A 26596-nucleotide genomic window follows, 5' to 3' on the forward strand; every position below is an offset into this window, starting at 1 on the left:
CACACTCCTTCACACAGCCTCACTCAAACACACAGGACACACAGGCTTATACATACACATACCCACATATGCACTCACACCCACACATAGCACACACATAACACATACACCCTCACTTACACACACATGCTCACACACTCATATATACACTCTCACATACATGCACACTCACATACACTCACACACATTCTCACACTCATACACACTCACATATACTCACACTCACATACACACTCACATATACTCATACTCACACACTATCACACACTTTCACATACTCACACATATACACACACACTGTCACACATTCTCACATACACTCACTATCACAAACTCACATATACTTAGCACACTCACATGTCTCACACAATCACACTTACACTCACACACTCATACACACACATACACATACTCTCACACACGATTACACACACATACACACACTCATACACTCACATATACTCACACTCAATCACATTCATATTCACACACACTCACATGATCACACACACACACTCTCCCACACTCATATATACACACTCTCGCATACACTCCCACAATCACACACTCACACACCAGTGTTGTCTCCCGCCACAGAGCGAGCTGCTCTTCACTCCTGAGAGGCGGGGAGGAGCTCTCCAGAGTCGCTAGGATACAGACTATGTGGGCGTTTTTGGAGCAATGATCAAGTTCCCTGTCGGTGTGAAGGTGGGAGTCGTGTTCCCTTCCACAGCATCTTCCCACCAAGGAGAGGCGGGGGGCATTCAGGATGAGCAGCCTGACAGGAAGGCTCCCCTAGACTCAAGATGCAATAAACACGGGTCACTGGAGGCTTCAGCCCTCAGACTGTGGAGCGGGAATCCCATCAGCCATGGCTGCCTGAGCACCTGCAGGGGCCAGGGCCGAGCCGGGGAGCCCAGGAGACCCAGGCGCCTTCCCAAGTGAGAACCCCTAACCCAGGGCAGTTTATGACCTGCCACACAAGGGCTTACAAACCCTAAGTGCTAGTCTGGGCAGTTAGAAGACAACGTCATGGTAGGCTGGAGTGATCAGGGAAGGAGGAGAAGGAAAGAACATTCCAGGTGGAGAGACTGCCGTGAACTAAGACCTACAGTAGGGTTTGGAAGGTGTGGAGAGAAGAGCCAGCCTTGAAGAATTGCATATTAAGGGTCTAGTCCTAGGGTTGCACTGAGGTTGGGAGCCTGGTTTTGAACTCACTATTGCCTCATCTGAGGAAGAAGAAAGACCTCCATCTATCCTTCAGCCATGCTTCCATGTTCACCTCTTCCACCAAGCCACCCAAGAGCAACCCTCCTCAAAGCCTGGCACATCTGTTGCCCCTAAAACTGTAATTTCTCGTGATCTCAGACTTAGACCTAGGCAGCTCATAGTTAATGACTTTTTATGCTAACTCCCTGATATAAATGGCAGAATCTGTCTACCAGCACACGTCATTGAAACTACTGGCAGCCTCAGTGAGGCACATGTCAGATCTCAAACCAGAGTATTAGAAGGGTTCAGAGGAGGAAGAGAAAACACCCAGATAGGACCATGAGGAAAGCCTGCATGGGGGAGGTGCTGTTCACGACAGGCTGGAAAGAACAGCCTGAATGTATCCCTCACCATTTGTTGACTTACAGCTGGTCTCCCACACTAGATTTTATTGATTATAGCTTATACCTAGTCATCCCTTATAATGCCTGGCACAGACATTACAGAAAAGTAGGAGTCCACATCCAGCCCACTCCCAGCTCTATGAGTCAGTCATTTCTAGGGAAGGTTGGAATGCTCCCCTGGGTAGCCCTGTGGCTGCCACCCTTACTCTGTAGGTCAGAGTGAGTGGCAGAGTGTAATCAAGAACCTAGGAACCAGGACCTCAGAGCTGTTGGTCTTTGTTTTGCTTTTACAGCCAGGCGCTAGAGATTTTAAATAGATGTACCAAGTTCCAAAGATACTTCAATCAGATGAAACAAACAAATTTTACACACTTGAAAGTGTGCTTTCGCCAGGCGCGGTGGCTCAAGCCTGTAATCCCAGCACTTTGGGAGGCCGAGGCGGGTGGATCACGAGGTCGAGAGATCGAGACCATCCTGGTCAACATAGTGAAACCCCGTCTCTATTAAAAATACAAAAAACTATCTGGGCATGGTGGCGCGTGCCTGTAATCCCAGCTACTTAGGAGGCTGAGGCAGGATAATTGCCTGAGCCCAGGAGGCAGAGGTTGCGGTGAGCCGAGATCGCGCCATTGCACTCCAGCCTGGGTAACAAGAGCGAAACTCCGTCTCAAAAAAAAAAAAAAAAAAAAAAAAAAAAAGAAAGTGTGCTTTCTTATGTCAGCACTTTGGGAGGCTGAGGCAGGTGGATCACTTGTGCTTAGAAGTTCAAGGCCAGCCGGGGCAACATAGCAAGACCCCGTCTTTATAAAAAATAAAAAATTAGCCAGGCGTGGTGGTATGCAGCTGTAGTCTCAGCTTTTTGGGAGCTGAGGTGAGAGGATCTCTTGAGCCTGGGAGGTTGAGTCTGCAGTGAGCTGTGTTTGTGCCACTGGGTGACAGAGCAAGACCCTGTCTAAAAAAAGAAAGAAAGAAAGAAAAGGGGGAGAAAAAGAAAACGTGCTTTGTGATTCACAGTCACAAAGAAATGGAATCAACCTAGGTTCTCATCAACAGATGAGTAGATAAAGAAAATGTGGTATGTATACACAATGGAATACTACTCAGCCATTAAAAAAGAATGAAATAACGTCTTTTGCAGCAACTTGGATAGAACTGAAGGCCATTATCCTAAGTGAAGTAACTTAGGAACTCAGGAACAGATAACCAAAATACCTCATGTTCCCACTTATAAGTGAGGGCTAGGCTAGGGATATGTGAAGGCATACAGAGTGGTATCATGCACATTGAAGACCCAGAAGCAGGTAGGGGTGGAGGGATTGAAAAATCACCTGTCAATCAGGTACACTGTACACTATTCGGGTAGTGGGTGCACTCAAAGACCAGACTTCACCACTATAAAATTTATCCATGTAACCAAAACCACTTATATCCCTAAAGCTAAAACAAAACAAAATCAGGCCAGGCATGGTGGCTCACATCTGTAATCCCAGCACTTCTGGAAGATGAGACGGGCAGATCATGAGGTCAGGAGTTCGAGACCAGCCTGTCCAATATGGTGAAACCTTGTCGCAACTAAAAATACAAAAATTAGCCGGGCGTGGTGGCATACACCTGTAATCCCAGCTACTCAGGAGGCTGAGGCAGGAGAATTGCTTGAACCCAGGAGGCAGAGGTTGCAGCGTACCATTTCACTCTAGCCTGGGCAACGGAGCAAGATGCTGACTCAAGAAAAGAAAAGAGAAAAGAAAAGAAGAAAAGAAAATAAAAGAATCATGCTCTGAAATAACTTTACACTGGAGAATTCTAACAAATACTACACCCTAGCCAGGTGACCCAGGTCTACATCAGTAGTGACAGTATATAGTCTTGGTATAACAGGCTGAAAATGGCCCTTGATACCTGCATTCCTTCTCTCCAAACCCACAACTCCAGTCTAATTATGAGAAAAACATCAGAGATACTCAACCAATATGCCTCTAAACCAGGCGTCCCCAAACTTTTTACACAGGGGGCCAGTTCACTGTCCCTCAGACCGTTGGAGGGCCGCCACATACTGTGCTCCTCTCACTGACCACCAGTGAAAGAGGTGCCCCTTCCTGAAGTGCGGCGGGGAGCCGGATAAATGGCCTCAGAGGGCTGCATGCGGCCCGCGGGCCGGGCCGTAGTTTGGGGACACCTGCTCTAAACTATCACACTCATCAAAAACAAGGAAAGCCAGAGAAACTGTCACAGCCAAGAAGAGCCTGCAGGGACATGGCAGCTAAATGTAACATGGCATTCTACAGTCAGAAACAAAAAAGGACAAAGGACTAAGACCGGGCATAGTGACTCACGCCTGTAATCCTAGCACTTTGGGAGGCTGAGGTGGGTGGATCACAAGGTCAGGAGTTCAGGACCAGCCTGGCCAAGATGCTGAAACCCCCATCTCTGCTAAAAACACAAAAATTAGCTGTGCATAGTGGCACACGCCTGTAATTCCAGCTACTCGGGAGGCTGAGTCAGGGGAATCACTTGAACACAGGAGGTGGCGGTTGCAGTGCGCCAAGATCGTCACTGTCACTCCAGCCTGGCTGACAGAGCGAGACTCTGTCTCAAAAGAAAAAAAAAAAGACTAAGCGAAAACTAAGGATAGCTGAATAAAATATGGGCTTTAGGTAATAACATTGTGTCCACATTGATTCACTAATTGTAACAAATGTACCTATTCACATAAGATGTTGATAATAGAGGAAATGTTGCAAGTAGATGGGAACTCTACCATTTTTATAATTTTTCTGTAAATCTAAATGGTTCTAAAAGAACATTTTTATTCAAAATAATTGTGCTTTTAAACAATAAGGGCATTCTGTCAATGTTAGTCATTGTGAGTGTTTTGGTTTTGGTTTTGGTTTTTGAGACAGGGTCTCTCTCTGTTGCCCAGGCTGGAGTGCAGTGACACGATCTTGACTCGCTGCCAACTCAACCTCCTGGGCTCAAGCGATTCTCATGCCTCAGCCTCTTTAGTAGCTGGGGCTACAGGTGCATGCCACCATGCCTGGCTAGTTTTTGTATTTTTTGGCAGAGACGGGGTTTCACCATGTTGCCCAGGTTGGTCTTGAACTCCTGGGCTCAAGTGATCCACTCGCCTCAGCCTTCCAAAGTGCTGGAACTACAAGTGAGACCTATCGTGACTAGCCTCTACAATGAATTTAAAAATTCACCAGGCATGGTGGCTTGTGGTTGTGGTCCCAGATGCTCTAGAGGCTGAAATAGGAGGATCCCGTGAACCTGGGAGGTCCAGGCTGCAGTGAGCTATGATTGTGCCACTGAACTCCAGCCTGAGTGACAAAGTGAGACCCCTATCTTCTAAATTAACTAATTAATTAATTTTAAAAAGCTCTGATCTGACTGCACCAGTGCTGGGTCTGATGTTTCAGCTTCACATCTTGTGGAAGATTTGGCCTCCCGTTATGGGTCCAAGAGGGAGAGACTTGGCATGGGATTGGATATTCCAGAGGACTAGACTCTGCTCATATCTCTCCAGAGCCAATCCAAGGAATAGCTTCCTTCCTCCACAGCGGGCTTTAGTGGGTCCATGGGGACCGATGGCACTGTGGATGCTGCGCCTTCAAGAAGTTGCCTTGACAACCCATCCTTCCAGGTGTGGCAGGGAGAGTGAGCGCCTGTGAGTTATGAAAGGGACAGGATTGTAGGAAGTTGAGCTGCCTCCAAGGATGTTGTCATCTTGATGGGTACCTTCATTATATAATTTTCTAGGCTCGACCCCTCCCTTGCCAGCCCCTCCTCTTAGGACTCAGCCTGGTGAGGGGGCGGCAGCAGCTGCTGGGCACTGGCCTGTGTGGGTTGGACAGAGCTGGCAGGCAAATGTGGCACACTAAATTCAGGGGGCCATTCGAGATGTCTAGACAGGAAGTCAGGCTGAGGCAAAAGCAAGGACACTCCGCTCACACTGGAGCCCAGGCAGGCTGTGCCACCACTCAGGTTTTTTTTGTTTTGTTTTGTTTTGTTTTGTTTTCATTTTTTAGGGCCAGGGTCTCACTCTGTTGCCCAGGCTGGAGTGCAGTGGCACAATCGTAGCTCATTGCAGCCTTGACCTCCCATGCTCAAGCAATCCACCTGCCTCTGCCTTCCCAGCACTGAGACGACAGGCGTGTACCGCCACACCCAGATAATTTTTTAAAATTTTTTGTAGAAATAGTGTCTTTTTATATTGCCCAGGCTGGTCTTGAATTCTCCTGCCTCAGCCTCCCAAAGTGCTGGGATTTCAGGTGTGAGCCACCTCACCGGCCCCAGGGCAGATCTTTATGGAAATAAAGGGTATGTTTTGACCCCACCCCTGTGCAACAAATGTATGCAAGGTGGGGCAGGGAACTGTGGGTGGGTGGCACTCAGGTGAAAGTGGCTCACTATGGCCTTGAAGTTGAGGCCAGGAGAGTAGATCTGGCATCAGTGCTTCAGGCCTTCTCCCAGAGCCAGCATTGGGCAGGCTCTGAACATCACTGAACGTCCAAGTTAAGTGTGGACAGGGAGGGCAGGGCCTCGGGGCTCTAGCTCAGCTTAGCTAGCTTCCAGCACTGGGACCTTGAACAATTAGTCTCTACCTGCCTCATGGGTTATTATGAGATGCAGATGAAAGGCTGTGTGAAGTGCTTGGCAGGCATGACTCTAAAGGGTGTTTACACTGTGAAGCTTTGAAGCTGTTGAGATATTCAGTTCCATTGAACTGGGAGACTCTGTTTCTTTTGGCTGTCAATGACTGAGTTGCTTAGGTTGGGAAGTCTTACAGGTCACTGAGCCCAACACGCCTGTGTTGTCCTTGAGAAAAGCTAGAGCATGTGATGCTGTGACCTCCCTTGTCCCAGAACAAGTCAGTATCTGAGGTGGGGCAACAGCCCAGGACCCCTGATCCCCACACAGGGCTCCCTGGCTCATGCCACACGGCTTCCGTGTCTGGCAGGGCCAATTCTCCTGGCGCTAAACACCTTCTTGCCTTCCTCACTGAGAACCCAACAGCCATCATTTGCATTTTAGTGCACACCCGCTCCCTGCCAGCTTATCATATAACCAAAACCCATGCCAGATTCTGGGATCTTTAAGGAAATACAAAAGAGTGAAAGACACAACAGAAAGATGATAACCAAGTGTTCCTTGGGCGCTCTGCCAGTGTGGATCGGCAATATGCCTGGAACTCCCGGCCTCAATCTGTTCACCAACCTGTTACTCTCCCTCACCCAAGCTGCTCCTGAAAGCCCATCTCCTCTGGGAAGTCTTCCCAGATAACTAAGCAACTGGCAGCTTCTGTGGTTGGCCGGGTCTGAACCTCGAACTTCCCAGGGTGTCGTGCACCCACCTTCCACCCCTGTGGGCACATGGCCTCGTCCCCTCCTCTAAGCTGCTAGGCCCCTCCTGGCACCCTGGCAGAATGCTTCCCTTCCGGCACCCGCCAGCTCCCCAGTCTGCCCTGATTCCGGTCTGGAGCTTGACATACATTTGATGCTAATACTTTTTCATCTCCTGCTATATTCTCCTGCTTTCATTTGGTCATGAGCGCTCCCTCTCTTTGCTTCTTCACATGTATGTGGCTCATCGAGACATTTGTAACTCAGGGGGGTCTCATTATCAAGAAAGGAGAATTGCATGCCTCTGCCCTTTGGTTGGGTCCAATGAGAGGATGACTGGACTCTCATTTCCAGTGCTTTAAACAAATCCAAATTCCGTCTCCCCAGCTTCCGCTAGCTAACAGCATTCCTGCTTCCCAGAAGTCTCTTTACCCATGAGCAATAATTCTTTGATTTTTTTTTTCATCTAAATTATGAGATAGACAAGTCCATTTATTTATCTATTTTTTTGAGACAGGGTCTTGCTCTGTCTCCCAGACTAGAGTGCGGTGGTGTGATCACCACTCACTGCAGCCTCAAACTCCTGGGCTCAAGTGATCCTCCCACCTCAGCCTTCTGAGGAGCTGGGACTACAGGTGCACACCACCATGCCTGGCTAGTTTTTTAATTTTTTGTAGAGATGGGGTCTTGTTCTGTTGCCCAGGCTGGTCTCGAACTGCTGGTCTTGATCTCCTCAACTCAAGCAAGCCTCTTCAACTTCAGCCTCCCAAAGTGCTGGGATTACAGGCATGAGCCACCGCACCTGGCCTATTTTTCTTCCTCAGACTTTCTGTTTACCCTGATAATTAGTTATCTGATGTTAGTGTTGTTTAAAAGGGGCCTGCAGAAATGCTACCATTTGTCTAAAAAGGAGGAGAGGCAGAATACACACACACACACACACACACACACACACACACACACACACACAATCTGCACATAAATATGTACATATATATGTATGTATGTTTTTGCTGTCGTTTAACTTATATCGGAATGATATAAGTCTAAATTATCTCTGTAACTATATATTATCTCTGAATGAGGCACAAACATCTGAAAATATCAGCTGCCATTGGAGATTTTCATTACATGCCTTTAGAGCTTTTAAAACAAAAAATAATGAATTATTTAATGTATATGAAGCTTAATTAAAATGAATGTTTACCTTGAAATATAATAATAAATACTCCTTCCCCATGGAGCCACCAGCCACACATCTTAAGAAATGGAACCTCACCAGGCATGGTGGTTCATGCCTGTAATCCCAGCACTTTGGGAGACTGAGGTAGGCAGATTACCTGGAGTCGGGAGTTCAAGACCAGCCTGACCAACATGGAGAAAATCCATCTCTGCTAAAAATACAAATAATTAGCCAGACATGGTGACGTATGCCTGTAATCCCAGCCACTCAGGAGGCTGAGGCAGAAGAATTGCTTGAACCTGGGAGGCGGAGGTTGTGGTGAGCCGAGATCGCACCATTGCACTCCAGCCTGGGTGACAAGAGTGAAACATCTCAAAAAAAAAAAGAAAATGAAATGGAACCTCACCAGTGGTGCTGAATCTTCCTGCAGCCCCTCCCTGCTTCCACAGAGGGACCACTGGCCTCAGTCCTATTTTCATGCTTTCTTGAAGTTTATTAGAAATGTATATATTCCAGCCGGGCGCGGTGGCTCAAGCCTGTAATCCCAGCACTTTGGGAGGCTGAGGTGGGTGGATCACAAGGTCAAGAGGTCGAGACCATCCTGGTCAACTTGGTGAAACCCCGTCTCTACTAAAAATACAAAAAATTAGCTGGGCATGGTGGCGTGTGCCTGTAATCCCAGCTACTCAGGAGGCTGAGGCAGGAGAATTGCCTGAACCCAGGAGGCAGCGGAGGTTGCAGACTCCGTCTCAAAAAAAAAAAAAAAAAAGAAATGTATATATTCCTAAGTAATATATCATTTTACTTTACTTGCTTTCAACTTCATAAAAATGATACCATACCATTTGTATCTTTCTGTGATTTGCCAGTTGCTCTCATCATAGTGCTAAGATTCATCCATGTTGATGCTGCTAACTGTCTCACTGTTGTCCAGGCTAAAGTGCAATGGCACAATCTTGGCTCACTGCAGCCTCCACCTCCTGTGCTCAAGCAATCCTCCTGCCTCAGCCTCCCAAATAGCCGGGGCTACAGACATACGCCATCATTCCCGGCTAATTTTTTTTTTTTTTTTTTTTTTTTTTTTTTAACGGAGTCTCACCCTGTTGCCCAGGCTGGAATGCAGTGATGTGATCTCAGCTCACTGCAATCTCCATCTTCCAGGTTCAAGTGATTCTCCTGCCTCAGCCTCCCGAGTAGGTGGAATTACAGGCGTGTGCCACTGTGCCTGGCTAATTTTTGTGCTTTTATTAGAAATGGGATTTCGCCAGGTTGGCCAGTCTGGTCTCAAACTCCTGACCTCAGGTGATCCTCCCAAAGTGCTGGGATTACAGACATGAGCCACCGCGCTCAGCCAGCTGGCTAATTTTTGTATTTTTACTAGAGATGGGGTTTCACCAAGCTGCTCAGACTGCTCTCAAACTCCTGAGCTCAAGTGATCTGCCCACTTCTGCCTCCCAAAGTGGTGGGATTACAGCTAGGATCTGCTGCACCTGGCCTGGCAACTTTTATTCGTGTGTTTTCATTGTTAACTAACATTTCATTGAGTGCATTACCCACTTTCTGGATCCATTTTCCTGAGAATCCACAAGGGGTTCTTTCCCATCTGTGTGGCTATGAACTTCCACGTCTCTTCCTCTTGCTTCAGGCATCCAAGAGTTCTCCAGGGTAGGCTCCAAGCAGTGGAACTGCCGGGCCAGCGGGTAGACAGACTTCCCGCTTTTGCCAAATGGCTTCCAATGTGGTTGTACCAATTCCCTCAAGCAGCATGAAAGGGTTTTTTTTTTTTTTTTTTTTTTTTTTTGCCATTTTCATCACTTGATATGAACAGATTTTAAATTTTTTGCCAATTCAGTGGGTGTAAAATGAGCTTCATCCACATTTTTTTGGTTACTGTTAACATTGAAATCACCCTCTTCTGTTTATTGACATTCGTGTTTCCTTTTCTATGACCCTTTGAATCTGAACCATGTAAATATATTACCTGTCCAAAATATTTCTTTATTAAAATGGGCCTGCAATGACTCATTTCTTATGTACGGGCCTACCACTTTACACACAAATATCATCTCTGAACAGTGTCACAATAAATAAAATTGCTAACAATACATCGGTGAGTGTTATGAGCTGAACTGTGTTCCTCAAACATTCATTTGTTAAAGCCTTAACCTCCAATACCTCAGAATGTAACCATATGTGGAGATAATGTCTTTTAAGAGATAACTGAAGTTGAAATGAGGTCTTCAGGGGGGCCTAATCCCATCGGACTCATCTCCTTATTAAGAAGAGGATGTGGCCAGGTGCAGTGGCTCACACCTGTAATCCCAGCACTTTGGGAAGCTGAAATGGATGTATCACAAGGTCAGGAGTTCAAGACCAGCCCAGCCAAGATGGTGAAATCCTGTCTCTATTAAAAATATTAAAAAATTAGCTGGGTGTGGTGGCATGTACCTGTAATCCCACCTACTTGGGAGACTGAGGCAGAAAATTGCTTAAACCTGGGAGGTGGAGGTTGCAGTGAGCCAAGATCGTGCCACTGTACTCCAGCCTGCGCAACAGAGACAGACTCTTTAAAAAAAGAAAAAAGAAAAAAAGAAAGAAGAGGATGTTAGAACACAGACACATGGACCAAAGGACAACGTTGTGAAGATGCAGAGAGAAGGGTCCCTCTGCAAGCCCAGAGAGAGGCCTGGGAAGAACCAACCTTACCAGCACCTTGATCTTGGACTTCCAGCCTCCAGACCCATGAGATGATACACGTCTATTGTTTCAGCCACCCAGCCTGTGCATTCAGTACAGGGAGCACATTACGGTGTACCCAGCGCCTCCACATCCTTATTTCAGTTACTTATTCCTCATCAAATTTTAACAGAGCACAGCCTGGGTCTAAGGGCACTTTTCATTGTTAAATCCTCACTGCAGTCTTTTAAGGCAGGAATAACTACTCTTGTTTTTAAAGTGAAGAAAGTGGCTGGGTGTGGTGGCTCATGTCTATAATCCCAGCACTTTGAGAGAGCGAGCACAAGGTGGGAGGCTTGCTTGAGCCCAGGAGTTTGAGACCAGCCTGGGCAACACAGTGAGACCCCGACTCTACAAAAAAATTTAAAAACTAGCTGGGCATGGTGGTACATGCCTGTAGTCCTAGCTACTTGAGAGACAGAGGTAGGAGGATTGCTTCCGCCCAGGAGGCAGAGGTGGCACTGAGCCAAGATCACACCACTGCACTCCAGCCTGGGCCACAGAAGGAGACTCTGTCTGAAAAATAAATAAATAAAATGAGGAAACCAAGGCTCACAATATTTAAGTGAGTGCAAAGGAGGAAAACCAGGATGACAAAGAAACTGAAACCGCCATATAAGGGGGCCAGAGAAAACCCAGGCAGAAGTGATCGTCATGTTTACATGAAAAAAGGCATCACCTGGGAGACAGCCCTTTCTAGCCCTAAGGGATGGAACGATGGTGAATAGGAAGAAACCTCAAGCAGACAAATTTCACTTGAATAGGAAGAAAACCATTGTCACAGTCAGAATGGTCTAAATAGTGAGTCATCCTATAGAAGCTGGGCAGCCACTTAATTTGGGGCAATGAGAGAGAGAGTGAGTGTTTGTGTGTGTGTGTGTGTGTGTGTGTGTGTGTGTGTGTGTGTGTAGAGGGTGAGATTCAAGCTTCAGGTGTGAGGTTGGATGGCATGACATCGAAGACCTCCTCCTGCCCCAAGAGTTTGAGGCCAAGTGACAGGTAAGCAGTGGGCCAGAATCTGGTCTCTGATTCCCAGGTCGCTCCACCACACTGAGCTCCCTTTAAACAGATGAGTGGCTGGACAAAGAGCTCCAAGGATGACAGCGCTCACTCAGCCGCCTGGGGATGGGACACAGTGACAGGGAGTCTATACAGCTTTTGAAATGAGAGAACGAGGCTGAGAGTGGTGGCTCATGCCTGTAATCCCCACACTTTGGGAGGCCAAGGCGGTCGGATCATGAGGTCAGGAGATTGAGACCATCATGGCCAACATTGTGAAACCCCATCTCTACTAAAACTACAAAAAATTAGCTGGGCATGGTGGCATGCACCTGTAGTCCCAGCTACTCAGGAGGCTGAGGCAAGAGAATAGCTTGAACACAGGCAGCAGAGGTTGCGGTGAGCCGATTAAAAAAAAAAAAAAAAAAGAAATGAGAGAATGAATTCCTTGAATTTTCCTTTTCAGAAGTCTGGCGCATGGCTATTTGAAAGTTTCAGAAGCAAGTAGGCAACTAGAAGCGGTAGGTAAGGAGCCGTGTTAAGAAGCCGCCAAGCATCAGCTCCCTGATATGCCTCCTCTTTAATTAATCTTCTGCATTCGTCCTAGCTGTAAGATGACTTTTTCCGCTCCATTTTAGAGATGTGGAAACTGACATCCGAAGAGCCTACGGGGCCGGTGCACAGTGGTTCACCCCTGTAATCCCAGCACTTGGGAAGGCCAAGGCTGGCCAACTCCTAGGTCAGGAGTTCAAGACCAGCCTAGCCAACACAGTGAAACCCCATCTGTACTAAAAATACAAAAATTAGCTAAGCATGGTGGTGGGCACCTGTAATTCCAGCTACTCAGGAGGCCGAGGCAGGAGAATCATTTGAACCCAGGAGGCGGAGGTTGCAGTGAGCCAAGATTGTGCCTGGGTGATAAAAAAAAAAAAAAGAAAAGCTGGGATTATATGTCAGGCCTCCATTTTCACACCTTGTTGCCCAATGGCTATCTGAATGCAAACGATTTGTTTTTTATTTATTTCTGTAAATCCAGACTGCTGTCCTTCAGTAAAAAGCCCAGGATACACAAGTCTTATCAGAGAGGATTTATATGCCAGGAGGGGATAGGGCGGGGCACTTCCTTCTTATTCTCTGACTCAGACAATTGACAGGTGAAGTGGATGCTTCCAACCCTGGATTCTTTTTTTTTTTTTTTTTTTTTTTTTTTTTTTTTTTTTTTGAGACGGAGTTTTGCTCTTGTCACCCAGGCTGGAGTGCAATGGCGCGATCTCGGCTCACCGCAACCTCCGCCTCCTGGGTTCAGGCAATTCTCCTGCCTCAGCCTCCTGAGTAGCTGGGATTACAGGCACATACCACCATGCCCAGCTAATTTTTTGTATTTTTAGTAGAGACGGGGTTTCACCATGTTGACCAGGATGGTCTCGATCTCTTGACCTCGTGATCCACCCGCCTCGGCCTCCCAAAGTGCTGGGATTACAGGCTTGAGCCACCGCGCCCGGCCCAACCCTGGATTCTAACCAGACGGCTGCCCTTGGGCTTCCCTCTAATGAAATTCTCCAGGAAGAGAACCAGTGTTTCCTTCTTCTGCGAATGTGGTCCTCTCTTCCTTCCTTCACTGAATACTTTTATTTCAGAAAAGAGTAATGCTCCCTTCTAGCAGAATCTCAGCAGAGAAGGGAGACTGCACTGGCCACAGCACAGAGGCCTGAATGGGCTGGTTTCAAGCTGAATGATCTATTCAGCCTTCATTGATCTGCAGACTGGGCTGAGAGCCCTTTCAGCTGGCTAGGAACGTGGCCTTGGAGCGGGGAGAGTGCTCTGTGCTCTTCTTCGTGTGTGTGTGTGTGTGTGTGTGTGTGTGTGTGTGTGTGTTGTGGTGGGAGGGGTGTGCGGTGTGCACCCAAGGCAAAATATAACTCCTATTTTAGTCTGAGCCCCACCCTCGTTGGTTAGGACACGTAAACATGGGGCTGGCAGCAGTTCTCCCAGACGGTAACAAGGCTGAGGGGGAGGATCAGGATCATTGTTTTTGCCTAGGAGCTGGAAGGCTGGATGAATCCACTCCCCAATTCAGCTGGTTCTGCCAGAGAGAGGAAGCTGGGAAGGTTCCAGAACAGGAAGGAACTTCTTCCCTCTATCAGCTTTTCTTTGACTTCTGGGGGCTTCAAAGGCTTTCCTCCGCCTTCAGAGGTCAGAACCCAGGTCCTTCCCACTGCAATCCCATCCCAGAACTGAAGAACGGGACATCTTTCAGCTCTGGGTAGGGCTGAGCTTTCCTCTCTCCTCTCAAACTTGGCCTCAAGAATTCCTCCCTCGGTTGTCCCATTCCACCCCCTCCTGCACCCCTGGCTTGTCTGCCGTATTATTCCCTGCGTCCGACCTTCTTGGAACTAGAACAGGGCACACTCCATTGTTATAGATAACTCACCCAAAGGGGTGGAGAACCACGGAACAAAGAGAAGAAATAGTTTTTTTCCCTCAGGAAGTTTAATTTAGATCAGGTGAGCACAAGGCTAAGCCACTTCAATACAAAATTTATGAGCCAGTGCCCAGCACAAAGCACGTGTCTTGTGGGTCAGACCTGGGGACCACTGCCAGTGATGGCTTTCTTTCTTTCTTTCTTTCTTTCTTTCTTTCTTTCTTTATTTTTGAGATGGAGTTTTGCAATGTTGCCCAGGCTGAAGTACAATAGCATGATCTTGGCTTACTGCAACCTCCGCCTTCTGGGTTCAAGCAATTCTGTCTCAGCCTCCTGTGTAGCTGGGATTACAAGCACCCACCACTACACCTAACTAATTTTTGGTATTTTTAGTAGAGATGGGGTTTCACTATGTTGGCCAGGCTGGTCTTGGACTCCTGACCTCAGGAGATTGGACTGCCTCAGCTTCCCAAAGTGCTGGGACTACAGGGGTGAGCCACTGCACCTGGCTAGATAGAGATGGGTTTCATGGCTGTGTTTTAGGAATGACTTTGCAGAGGACCCCAGCAATCCACTGTCACAAAGGGGAATGCCAGGCTGCCATCAGGTTTACAGGGGGAGCCATGGCATGCCCAGCACTGGACGCTGTGCCCACTAAGCACAGGATCAAATGCAGAGAGCAACTGGCAGCTGGGTAGGGGGGAGGGACTGATGCCCTAATACCAGACACAGAGAGGAGCAGGAGGAAGAGGGAGACCATCCCACTACCAGGGATCAGGTAGTGTGTGTCACATTCCACAGGCCCAGTGGCACAAAATCCCCAGAATGGGGAACACAATGAAAATAGACACAGGCAGAGGCTGCTTACCTGCCGAGCGACCTCGAACAACACTTCGAGCTGGCTAGGCCTCAGTTTTCTCACCTGGGTGAGGAAGGGGCTGGATTTGATCAGTAACTTCCTGAATTTTGGACCAGTCCAATTAGCTAAAAGTTTGGGGGACTAACTTTTCATACTGCCAAACAAGAATAGTTTTTAAAAATCACCATCAGTATCAGTTTTAAAAAGAAAGCACACTTCAGTACTAAAAAAGTACATGAGCCGTCATCTTAGAATCCTAAGGAGTGGCCTTTAAAGACATTCAACTATATGGAGAAAACCACTACATGATTGTCCTGCTCTCATTTCATCAAAGACTTTTGAAAGCTTCATTATGGAGGACACCTGCTTCAAGAATTGGGGAACTGTAACTAGATGATTCCAGTGGAATTTCCTAGCTCCAAAGATTTCAAGATTTGAATCGCACCTGAGTAAATCACCTAACCAGCCTTTGAACTTCTATACAATGAGGGCGGCTCAATGAGAGAATATAGATAGGGGCTGGGTGTTATCCCAAGGCTCTAGTATAGTAATAACCCTCAGAGTGTGGTGACTGATATACTCTCTGCAGGTGATCCCTGACACCTGGAATGAAAGTTATCATTGCTCTTGTTAAGCCCTTCCAATTTCTCCTGTGTCCTGAGGCACCCAAGAAGCTTCCTCTAGGGATTTCCTGTCGCTGTGAAGGTCTGGGTAGGGTGCTACAGGCAGAAAGCTATGAGATGCCCCCTACTTGCACTGGAGGCAATAAATCACTCTGGGAAGGAGCCGCACCTCACCCTTGCAGCACTTGTAGGTAAAAGTCTTTCAATAGGCCGGACACGGTGGCTCATGCCTATAATCCCAGCACTTTGGGAGGCTTAGGGGGGATGTGGATCACTTGAGGTCAGGAGTTCGAGACCAGCCTGGCCAACATGGCGCTATCCCGTCTCTACTAAAAATACAAAAATTAGCCAGGTATGGTAGCATGCGTTTGTAGTCCCCAGTTACACAGGAGGCTGAGGCAGGAGAATCACTTGAACTCAGGAGGCAGAGGTTTCAGGAAGCCAAAGATCTCGCCGCTGCACTCCAACCTGGGTAACAGAGCGAGACTTCCTCTCAAAAAAAAAGTCTTTTAATGAATGTATGTTAGATTTCACTTCTACACTCTGAGGTCCAGAGATTCTATTCTCTACACAAATGAAAGAAGCTGTATGTACACAGTTTTAATAGACCCCGCCCCAGGCTATGGGCTCTAGAATTTCACACCAGATCAGCCAGGAGGGAAGGGAGGTATTCTTCCCTAGAGCTGTCATTGTGGTAACAGGAACAACTGGAGGAGCAGCTCCCCACCCAGTCCCAGGACCCAGCAGACCCGGAGACTCTGCCCTGGCTGCACAGACCACGATGAAACTGTCTAGCAGAACTGTTGTCTGGAAACAATGCAGCCCATGTGACAGGCCCTAATGAGTCCCTTCTGGAATCCCACAATGGCCAAGTGGCATAGGCGCCCTGAATAGGTCGCTTTTTCAGCAGTGACAGGGGCTATGTTGTGGCAACCTCCTCTCTTACTCAACCTCCGGCATCTCTCTTCTTTTCCTTTCTTTCTCACCTTTGTCTTTTGTCTACTTTAACTCTCCTGTTCCCTTTGACCTCTTCCTTCTCCTCCACCCTCCCGATTTCTGCTATTTCTGTTGTTTCTTAGACTCAGAATCGCCCTTCCGTTCTGCCCTGTGGCTGCGCCATTCCTGGATCACAGAGCTGAATGATGGCTGTGGCATGTACCCCTCTCATTCCCGGGTGTTGCTTTTAATTTTTTTAAAAATTTGTTTATTTATTTGTTTGTTTTTGAGATGAAGTTTCACTCTTGTTACCCAGGCTGTGGTGCAAAGGCACGATCCTGGCTCAGTGCAACCTTTGCCCCCTGGGGTTCAAGCAATACTCCTGCCTCAGCCTCCCTAATAGCTGGGATTTCAGGCACCCACCACCATGCCTGGCTAACTGTATTTTTAGTAGAGATGGGGTTTCATCATGTTGGTCAGGCTGGTCTTGAACTCCTGAGCTCAGGTGATCCGCCTGCCTTGGCCTCCCAAAGTGCTGGAATTACAGGTGTGAGCCTCATTGCCTGGCCTGCTTTTTAATCTGGCTTTCCCTGCTGCTGAGAGTGTGGAACTCAGTGCATCTCTGTGACTGAAAGGAGAAGCTCCTGTTATGTAAGTTAGTTGTGTGTGCTGCCATGCCCCCAAGTTATTTTAAAGTTCTTTTAGTACCAGGGGGATGGCTTCTTTTTTCTGCCATTATGGAGAATTGGAAAGTTCTGATCTAGAAAGTGCACAACTGGGTATGTTTGGCTTCCTGCTCTTCCTTCCTCGATTGGCAGTGACAGGGGCCATGGGCAGCAGAGGCTGAGCCAATCATGGGCACTGGGAGCCCCTCCTAGCCCAGGCCACATGTAGGATGTCTCCTGGGCACCTTCCCTACCACTTGGCCAGCTGGCTGGCTTCAGCAGTCAATCGGTCTGTAAGAGCACCACTGCCAGGTAGGGTCCCTTCTGCCACTGCAGGCTTTCCTTCACCATCCACTCCTCAGCCTGAACTCTCCACCCCCACCCAACATCTTTGGAACCAGAGCTGTGGAAAAATCAGCCTTGATGAATGGGGATTATGGGGCTCTGTGTGTTACAAAATGTGGTCAGGAAATGCTAAGGATCCTTCTGAGCTCACTAGTGGATTCCCTAGAGTAGGATAATGTAATTGAATAGGAATTAAAAAGAGCTTTCCAAAGAGAAAGAAGAAAGGCAGCAGTTTCTGCCCAGAAGGGGAGAAATGGCAGAGGGCAGAAGCCAGGGCCGGAGCACTGCAGCCACTCCATCAATCTGCAGCTTTCCATCACTTCAGCCCTGGCAGTGACTCCAAGGGGAAGGGAAATCTGAGGCCAGAGAGTGAGAGGAGGGAGAGCACAAGAGATTGCCGAGGAAGTTATTGAGAAAAGGGATCTGAGAATCACCAACGTGTTTCAGGCTCCAGGATTACTCACCCTTCTTTCTCTGCCTCAATCACGTTTTCTTTGATATCTGTCCTTGTGAAACTCAGGTGCCGGATGAAATGCTGAGTGAAGACGGGGCAAAGGAAGACTGCTGATGAGAATGAGGAAGGCAAAGGGGGCGGGATCTCCCCACACCTCTTTTTATTTTTTTAGAGACAGGATCTTGCTGTGTCTCCCAGGCTTGAGTGCAGTGGCGTGATCATAGCTCACTGCAGCTTTGACCTCCTGGGCTCAAGGGATTCTCTTGCCTTGGCCTCCCAAGTTGCTGGGACTATAGATACTACACACCACCCTGCCAAGCTAATTTATTTTTTATTTTTTCTAGAGACGTGGTCTCCAACTCCTGGCCTCAAGGAATCCTCCCACCTCAGCCTCCCAAGCACTGGGATCACAGGTATGAATCACTGTGCCTGACCCCCATCTCTTTAGACCCAAACCGGCAGCAATCTGAGTGGCAGCTTCAGAATGGCTCTGTGGAGAGGTGAGCCTGGTACCACCCCCAAATATCTGATCAATAAACTAGACAGTAGTTCAGGCCTTCTTGCCCATTGGTGACTCCTGCAGCTCAGGTAAAGGTAGTCCTTATCGATTACCAACCCAGCTAAAAAGTCCTGAGCTTTACATTCTCATAACCTTTCAAATCCATTTTACAGTTGAGGAGATTGAGGCACAGAGAGGCTGCTAAATTTGCCAGAGTGACAAAAGAAAAGCTTTGTATATTGGACAGACCAATGCTTTCCCAGCTCCTAGGAGAATATTGGAAAGTCAGTGAAGCAAAATGCTAAGGAGGGCTGCAGTTATTCTGTATATGTGATCAAGGAGAGAGACAGTCTCATTTAGATCCTCTGAAGGGCTTTAGAATTTAAATAAAAGGCCACCTGAAGCAGAAACAGGAATAGGAAGGTAGGAAGGGGATATAACTGCTCCTCAATCTCAGGACAAAGCCCCCTCAGCCAGGGCCAGGGGAACAGGCCATACAGCTTTGTCTGGACAAAGTTGTGTGGACATTTATTGTCCCAATATGTGCACCAGCGATCCTCTGTCATCAACCCTGTTTTTGCTGCCACCAACACATGATAATCTAATCTGGAAGGTTTTTTTCAAAAGGAGTGGAGTATCTGTAGAAACAAACATCATCAAACGTCCTGGCTGCCTTCCCAGGGCTTCAATAAAAATGCAGGAAGGAAGAAGCCACAGAGCGGAGTCCACGTCAGCAAGTACTTCCCAAATCTCCATTAAGTCGTTAGCAGAGGACTGTGCAGATTGCCAGGTGCTGCCGCAGAGGGGACCCTCCTGGTGAAGAAACAGGCTTCCAAATGAACAGGGGACACAGATGTGTTGGGTATTTGTATTCCCGATTGTTTTCTTTTCTTTGCCCCCATATTCAACATTTTGCCATAACAGACTTTCTTCATGGCCAGGCACGATGGCTCATGCCTATAGTCCCAGCACTTTGGGAGGCCGAGGCAGGTGGATCACTTGAGATGAGGTGTTTGAGACCAGCCTGGCCAACTGGTGAAACCCTGTTTCTACTTAAAAAATACAAAAAAATTAGCCAGGCATGGTGGTGGGTGCCTGTAGTCCCAGGTACTTGGGAGGCTGAGGCAGGAGAATCACATCAATCCGGGAGGTGAAGGTTGAGCTGAGATCATGCCATTGCACTCCAGCCTGGAGAAGAGAGCAAGATTCCATCCCACTCCCCCCGCCAAAAAAAAAACCACTTTCTTCCCGATTGTTTTAATAATGTTCACTGCATTTAAAACCTTGGTTTTGAATCAAGGTATGAAGTACAGATCTAATTTGGGCAACTAGTGACCTGCGTTCTACCTGGGAAGCTAGGAGGCGGGGACAGGTGATCTTTCATAGAAGTAGGAAACACAACAGCCAAACAGAAAGTTTCTGGTGAGAACCTGACAGCAAAGTTAGAGACAAAACCATTTCTTTCTTTCTTTCTTTTTTTTTTTTTTTTTTGACGTAGGATTTCATTATGTTGCCCAAGTCAGTCTCCCACTCCTGGGCTCAAGTGATCCACCCTCCTTGGCCTCACAAAGTGCTGGGATTACAGACGTGAGCCACCATGCCCAATTAAAACCATTTCTTTAATCAGAAGATTACCGACCCCTTGCTCCTCTACTCAAATTCTGAAAGACAGGCCTGGCATGGTGGCTCACATCTGTAATCCCAGAACTTTGGGAGGCCAAGGCAGGCGGATCATGAGGTCAAGAAATCGAGACCATCCCGGCCAACACGGTGAAACCCCGTCTCTATTAAAAATACAAAAATTAGCCGGGTGCGGTGGCTCAAGCCTGTAATCCCAGCACTTTGGGAGGCCGAGGCGGGTGGATCACGAGGTCGAAAGATTGAGACCATCCTGGTCAACATTGTGTAACTCCGTCTCTACTAAAAATACAAAAAATTAGCTGGGCGTGGTGGCGCGTGCCTGTAATCCCAGCTACTCAGGAGGCTGAGGCAGGAGAATTGCTTGAACCCAGGGGGCGGAAGTGGCGGTGAGCCGAGATCGCGCCATTGCACTCCAGCCTGGGCAACAAGAGTGAAACTCCGTCTCAAAAAAACAAAAGAAAAAACCAAAAATTAGCTGGGTGTGGTGGTGGGTGCCTATAGTCCCAGTTACTTGGGAGGCTGAGGCAGGAGAATCTCCTGAACCCGGGAGGCAGAGATTGCAGTGAGCTGAAATGGCACCACTGCACTCCAGCCTCGTGACAGAGCAAGACTCCATTTCAAAAAAAAAAAAAAATTCTGAAAGACAGAAGGAGGGAAACTACGGGCAGAAGGCATGCAAAAAGATACAAATGAAAAATAAACTTGAAACATACCTAACAGAAAGCACACTTGATTTGAAAGATTCTTTCCATCTCAATTCTTTGTGGGCCTATTCATAACACAGAGATATGGTTTCTTAAAATACAGTTTCTGTACTGATGGATTGAGTCTCCCCAAAAATGCCCTCCATATTGTCACTGGCCCCGGCTTTAGCCTGAACACAGAATTTCTGAACACCACCTCCAAGGGAGCTGGTGGAACTGGAGCAGGCAGGGTGGTTCTGAAATTTAGGGACACCTCTAGTGACACTGAGATTTGGGTCCACAGGTATCAGATTTCAGCTCTTTTTTTTTTTTCTCTATCATCCCACCTCTTCCCACAACACACACACACACACACACACACACACACACACACACACACACACTCTTCACGAGATCCTATGAGGTAGAACTGTTTTAGAAAAATGGCACTGATGTTGATTCAAGCAGATTACTAAACAGTTCTCTTTAAAAATACATGCTTGGCTGGGCACGGTGTTTCACGTCTATAATCCCAGCACTTGGGGAGGCGGCCGGATCACCAGGTCAAGAGATTAAGACTTTCCTGGCTAACACGGTAAACCCCGTCTCTGCTAAAAATATACAAATTAGCCTGGTGTGGTGGTGCACACCTGTAGTCCCAGTTAGTCAGGATGCTGAGGCAGGAAAATCACTTGAACCCGGGAGGCCAGGTTGCAGTGAGCCGAGACTGCACCACTGCACTCCAGCCCAAGGGACAGTGTGAGACTCCGTCTCAAAAAAAGAAAACACACTCAAACTGTTACAATTCTATTTGGTGTGGTTTAAACTTTTTTTTAAATAATTGAATTTTCAAAGAATGAGCGATTTTTAATTCCCTTCTGTAGACACTGTTAATCAAGAACAGCCTCTTTTCCCACATGGACTGCCTGGCCGCGAAGGCTCTGGAGTCAGCCTGTCTGCTTGGTAGGTTTGCTTCCTTACCTAATGACTTGTAGAATTATGTAGCTTCAGTTTTCTCACCTGTGAAATGGGAGCTAACAATAGCATTTGTGAGGTTGAAATGTGTAAAAGCATTTACCGTAGTACCTGCTCATAGTAAGTATTCATTCAATAGTAGCTATCATGACCTCAAATTAAAACATACCCCAAAAAAACTTATGTAAAGAGGTCAAATCTAACACTGTGATTTGTATTTTATTTGTTTATTTATTATTTATTATTATTATTTCTTTTTTGAGACAGGGTCTCCCTCTGTTACCCAGGCTAGAATACAGTGGCATGAACATGGCTCACTGCAGCCTTGACCTCCTGTGCTCAAGTGATCCACAGCCTCTCAAGGTGCTGAGATTACAGGCATGAGCCACCACTCTGGGTCCACTATTTGTACTTTCTGTACAGGCATACCTTGGAGACATTGCAGGTTCAATTACAGTCTACCACAATAAAGCTAATATTGCAATAAAGTGAGTCAAATTAATGTTTTGGTTTTGCAGTGCATATAAAAGTTCTGTTTGGTCGGGTGCAGTGGTTCACACCTGTAATCCCAGCACTTTGGGAGGCTGGGGCGGGTGGATCACCTGAGGTCAGGAGTTCAAGACTAGCCTGGCTGACATGGCGAAGCCCCATTTCTACTAAAAATACAACACTTAGCAGGTCGTGGTGGTGCGTGCCTGTTGTCCCAGCTACTCGGGAGGCTGAGGCAGGAGAATTGCTTGAATGAGGTAGAGGTTGCAGTGAGCCAAGACTGTGCCACTGCACTCCAGGCTGGAAGACAGAGTAAGACTCTGCCTAAAAAAAAAAAGTTATGTTCACACTATATTGTAGTCCATTAACTTTGCAATGACATCATATTTAAACAATGCCCATATCTTAATTTAAAAATACTAACAATCACCTGTCCCCTCAGTGACTTGTAATCTTTTTGCTGGCAGAGGGCCTTACCTTGATGTTGATGGATACTGACTGATTAGGGTGGTTGGTTGCTGAAGATTTGGGTAGCTGTGGCAATTTCTTAAAATAAAACAACAGTGAAGTCTGCTACATCAATTGACTATCCCTTTCACAAAAGACTTGTCTGTAGCATGTGATACTGTTTGATAGCATTTTATCTATGGCAGAACTTCTTTCAAAAGTGGAGTAGATCCTCTCAAACTCTGTCGCTGCTTTATCAATTAAGTTTATGGGATATTCTAAATCCTTTGCTGTCATTTCAACAGCGCTCATAGTATCTTCACCAAGAGAGTAGATTCCATCTCAATACATAAATCACTCTTGGCTGGGTGCTGTGGCTCATGCCTGTAATCCCAGCACTTTGGGAGGCCAAAGCAGGTGCATCACCTGAGGTCAGGAATTCACAACCAACTTGGCCAACATGGTGAAACCTCATTGCTACTAAGCATACAAAAATTAGCCAGACGTGGTGGCGCACACCTGTAGTCCCAGCTACCTGGGAAGCTGAGTCAGGAGAATTGCTTGAACCCAGGGGGTGGAGGTTGCAGTGAGCCAAGATCATGCCACTTTACTCCAGCCTGGGCAAAAGAAGGAAACTCTGACCCTGTCTCTACTAAAAATACAAAAATTAGCCAGTGTGGTTGTACACGCCTCTGATCCCAGCTACTCGGGAGGCTGGGGCAGGAGAATCATTTGAACCTGGGAGGTGGCGAAGGCTGCAGTGAGCTGAGGTCACACCACTGCACTCCAGCCTGAGCAACGGAACCAGACTCCATCTGAAAAAGAAGAAAGAAAGAAAGAGAGAGAGAGAGAAAGAGAAAGAAGGAGAAAGAAGGAGAAATAAGAAAAGAAAGAGAGAAAGAAAGAAACCACTCTCTTTGCTCATTCATAAGAAGCAACAAAGCAATTCCCCAGCCGTTCACATTCGGTCATGAAATTGTAACAATTCAGTCACATCTTCAGGTTCCACTCCTAATTCTAGTTCTCTTGCTATTTCCACCACATCTGCAGTTCCTTCCTTCACCATAGTCTTGAACCCCTCAAAGTTATCCACGAGGGTTGGCATAAACTTCTTCCAAACTCCAATTAGTGTGAATATTTTGACTTTCTCTTATGAATCACAAATGTTCTTAATGGCATCTAGAATGGTGAATTCTTTCCAGAAAGTTTTTCAGTTGACATTGCCCAGATCCATTAGAGGAATCACTATCTAACACAGATATAGCCTTATGAAATTCATTTCTTGAACACTAAGTTGTGAAAGTCAAAATTACTCCTTGATCCATGGGCTGCAGAATGGATGCTATGTTAGCAGGCATGAAAACAACATTTATGTCCTCATACATCTCCATCAGAGCTTTTGGGTGACCAGGTCCATTGTCAATGAGTAGTAATATTTTTAAAGGAATCTTTTTTTTCTAAGTAGTATGTCTCAGCAGTGGGCTTGAAATATTCACTAAACCGCTGGGCACCATGGTTCACGCCTGCAAGCCCAGCACTTTGGGAGGCTGCAGTGGTAGATCATGAGGTCAGGGGATTGAGACCATCCTGGTCAACATGGTGAAATCCCATCTCTACTAAAAATACAAAATTTAGCTTGGCATGATGGCGCTTGCCTGTAATCCCAGCTACTTGGGAGGTTGAGGCAGGAGAATCGCTTGAACCAGCGAGTCCAGGATTGCAGTGAGCCAAGATCGCACCACTGCACTCCAGCCTGGCAACAGAGTTAGACTCTTGTCTCAAAAAAAAAAAAAAAAATTCAGTAAACCATGCTGTAAATAGATGTGCTATCATTCAGGCTTTGTTATGCCATTTACTGAACACAAGCAGAGTAGATTTAGCGTAATTTTTTTTATGAGACAGAGTTTCGCTCTTGTTACCCAGGCTGGAGTGCAATGGCGCAATCTCGGCTCACTGCAACCTCTACCTCCTGGGTTCAGGCAATTCTCCTGCCTCAGCCTCCTGAGTAGCTGGGATTACAGGCACACGCCTCCATGCCCAGCTAATTTTTTGTATTTTTAGTAGAGGTGGGGTTTCACCATGTTGACCAGGATGGTCTCGATCTCTTGACCTCATGGTCCACCTACCTCGGCCTCCCAAAGTGCTGGGATTACAGGCTTGAGCCATCGCGCCCGGCTTAGCGTAATTTCTAACAGCAATAGGATTTTTGAAATGGTAAATGAACACTGGCTTTGACTTAAAGTCCCCAGCTGCATTACCTCCTAACAAGAGAGTCAGCCTGTCCTTTGAAACTCTGAAGCCAGACACTGACTTACCTGCAGCTAGAAAAGTCCTAGATTACATCTTCTTCCAATAGAAGGCTGTTTTATCTACATTAAAAATCAATGATCTTAGCTAGAGCTTCCGGATAACTTGCTGCGGCTTCTACATCAGCGTTTGCTGTTTCACCTTGCACCTTTATAATATGGAGCTGGCTTGTTTCCTTAAGTTGAAGCAGGCTCTGCTAGCTTCCAACTTTTCTTCTGCTGTTTCCTCCCCACTCTCAGCCTTTATAGAATTGAAGAGAGTTAGGGTATTGCTCTGGATTAGACTTTGGCTTAAGGGAATGTTATGGCTGGTTTGATCTTCTATCCAGATCACCCAAACTTTTTCCATATCAGCAATAACACTGTTTTGCTTTTTTATCATATGTATGTTCACTGGAGTAGCACTTTAAATATTTATTTTTTTGAGATGGAGTCCCAGTCTTTCACCCAGGCTGGAGTGCAATGGTGTGATCTTGGCTCACTGCAACCCCTGACTCCTGGGTTTAAGCAATTCTCTTGCCTCAGCCTCCCGAGTAGCTGGGATTACAGGCGATCGCCACAATACCCGACTAATGTGTGTGTGTGTGTGTGTTTAGTAGAGATGAGGTTTCTCCATGTTGGCCAGGATGGTCTCAAACTCCTGACCTCAAGTGATCTACCCATCTCAGCATCCCAAAGTGCTGGGATTACAGGCATAAGCCACCTCGCCCAGCCTCACTTTTAATTTTTTTTTAAGAACTTTTGGCTGGGTGTGATGGCTCACACTTGTAATCCCAGTCCTTGGGAGGCCAAAGCAGGCAGATCACCTGAGGTCAGGAGTTCAAGACCACCCTGGCCAAAATGGCAAAACCCCGTCTCTACTAAAAATACAAAAATCAGTGGCCGGGCGTGGTGGCTCATGCCTATAACCCCAGCGCTTTGGGAGGCTGATGCAGGTTGATCGCCTGAGGTCAGGAGTTTGAGACCAGCCTGGCCAGCATGGTGAAACTCTGTCTCTACAAAATACAAAATACAAAAATTAACCAGGTATGGTGGCAGGCACATGCAATCCCAGCTACTCAGGGCGCTGAGGCAGGAGAATTGCTTGAGGCTGAGGTTGCAGTGAGATGAGATCGTGCCATTGCATTCTAGCCTGGGCAACAGACTGAGACTCCATCTCAAAAAAAAAAAAAAAAAAGCTGGGCGGGGTGGCTCAAGGTTGTAATCCTAGTACTACTTCGGGAGGCCGAGGCAGGTGGATCAAGAGGTCAGGAATCCGAGACCAGCCTGGCCAATATGGTGAAATCCTGCCTCTACTAAAAATACAAAAATTAGCTGGGCGTGGTGGTGCATGCCTGTAGTCCCAGCTGCTCCAGAGGCTGGGGCAAGAGAATTGCTTG

This window comes from Saimiri boliviensis, chromosome 13, assembly GCF_048565385.1.
Source record: "Saimiri boliviensis isolate mSaiBol1 chromosome 13, mSaiBol1.pri, whole genome shotgun sequence".
Classification (NCBI taxonomy): domain Eukaryota; kingdom Metazoa; phylum Chordata; class Mammalia; order Primates; family Cebidae; genus Saimiri; species Saimiri boliviensis.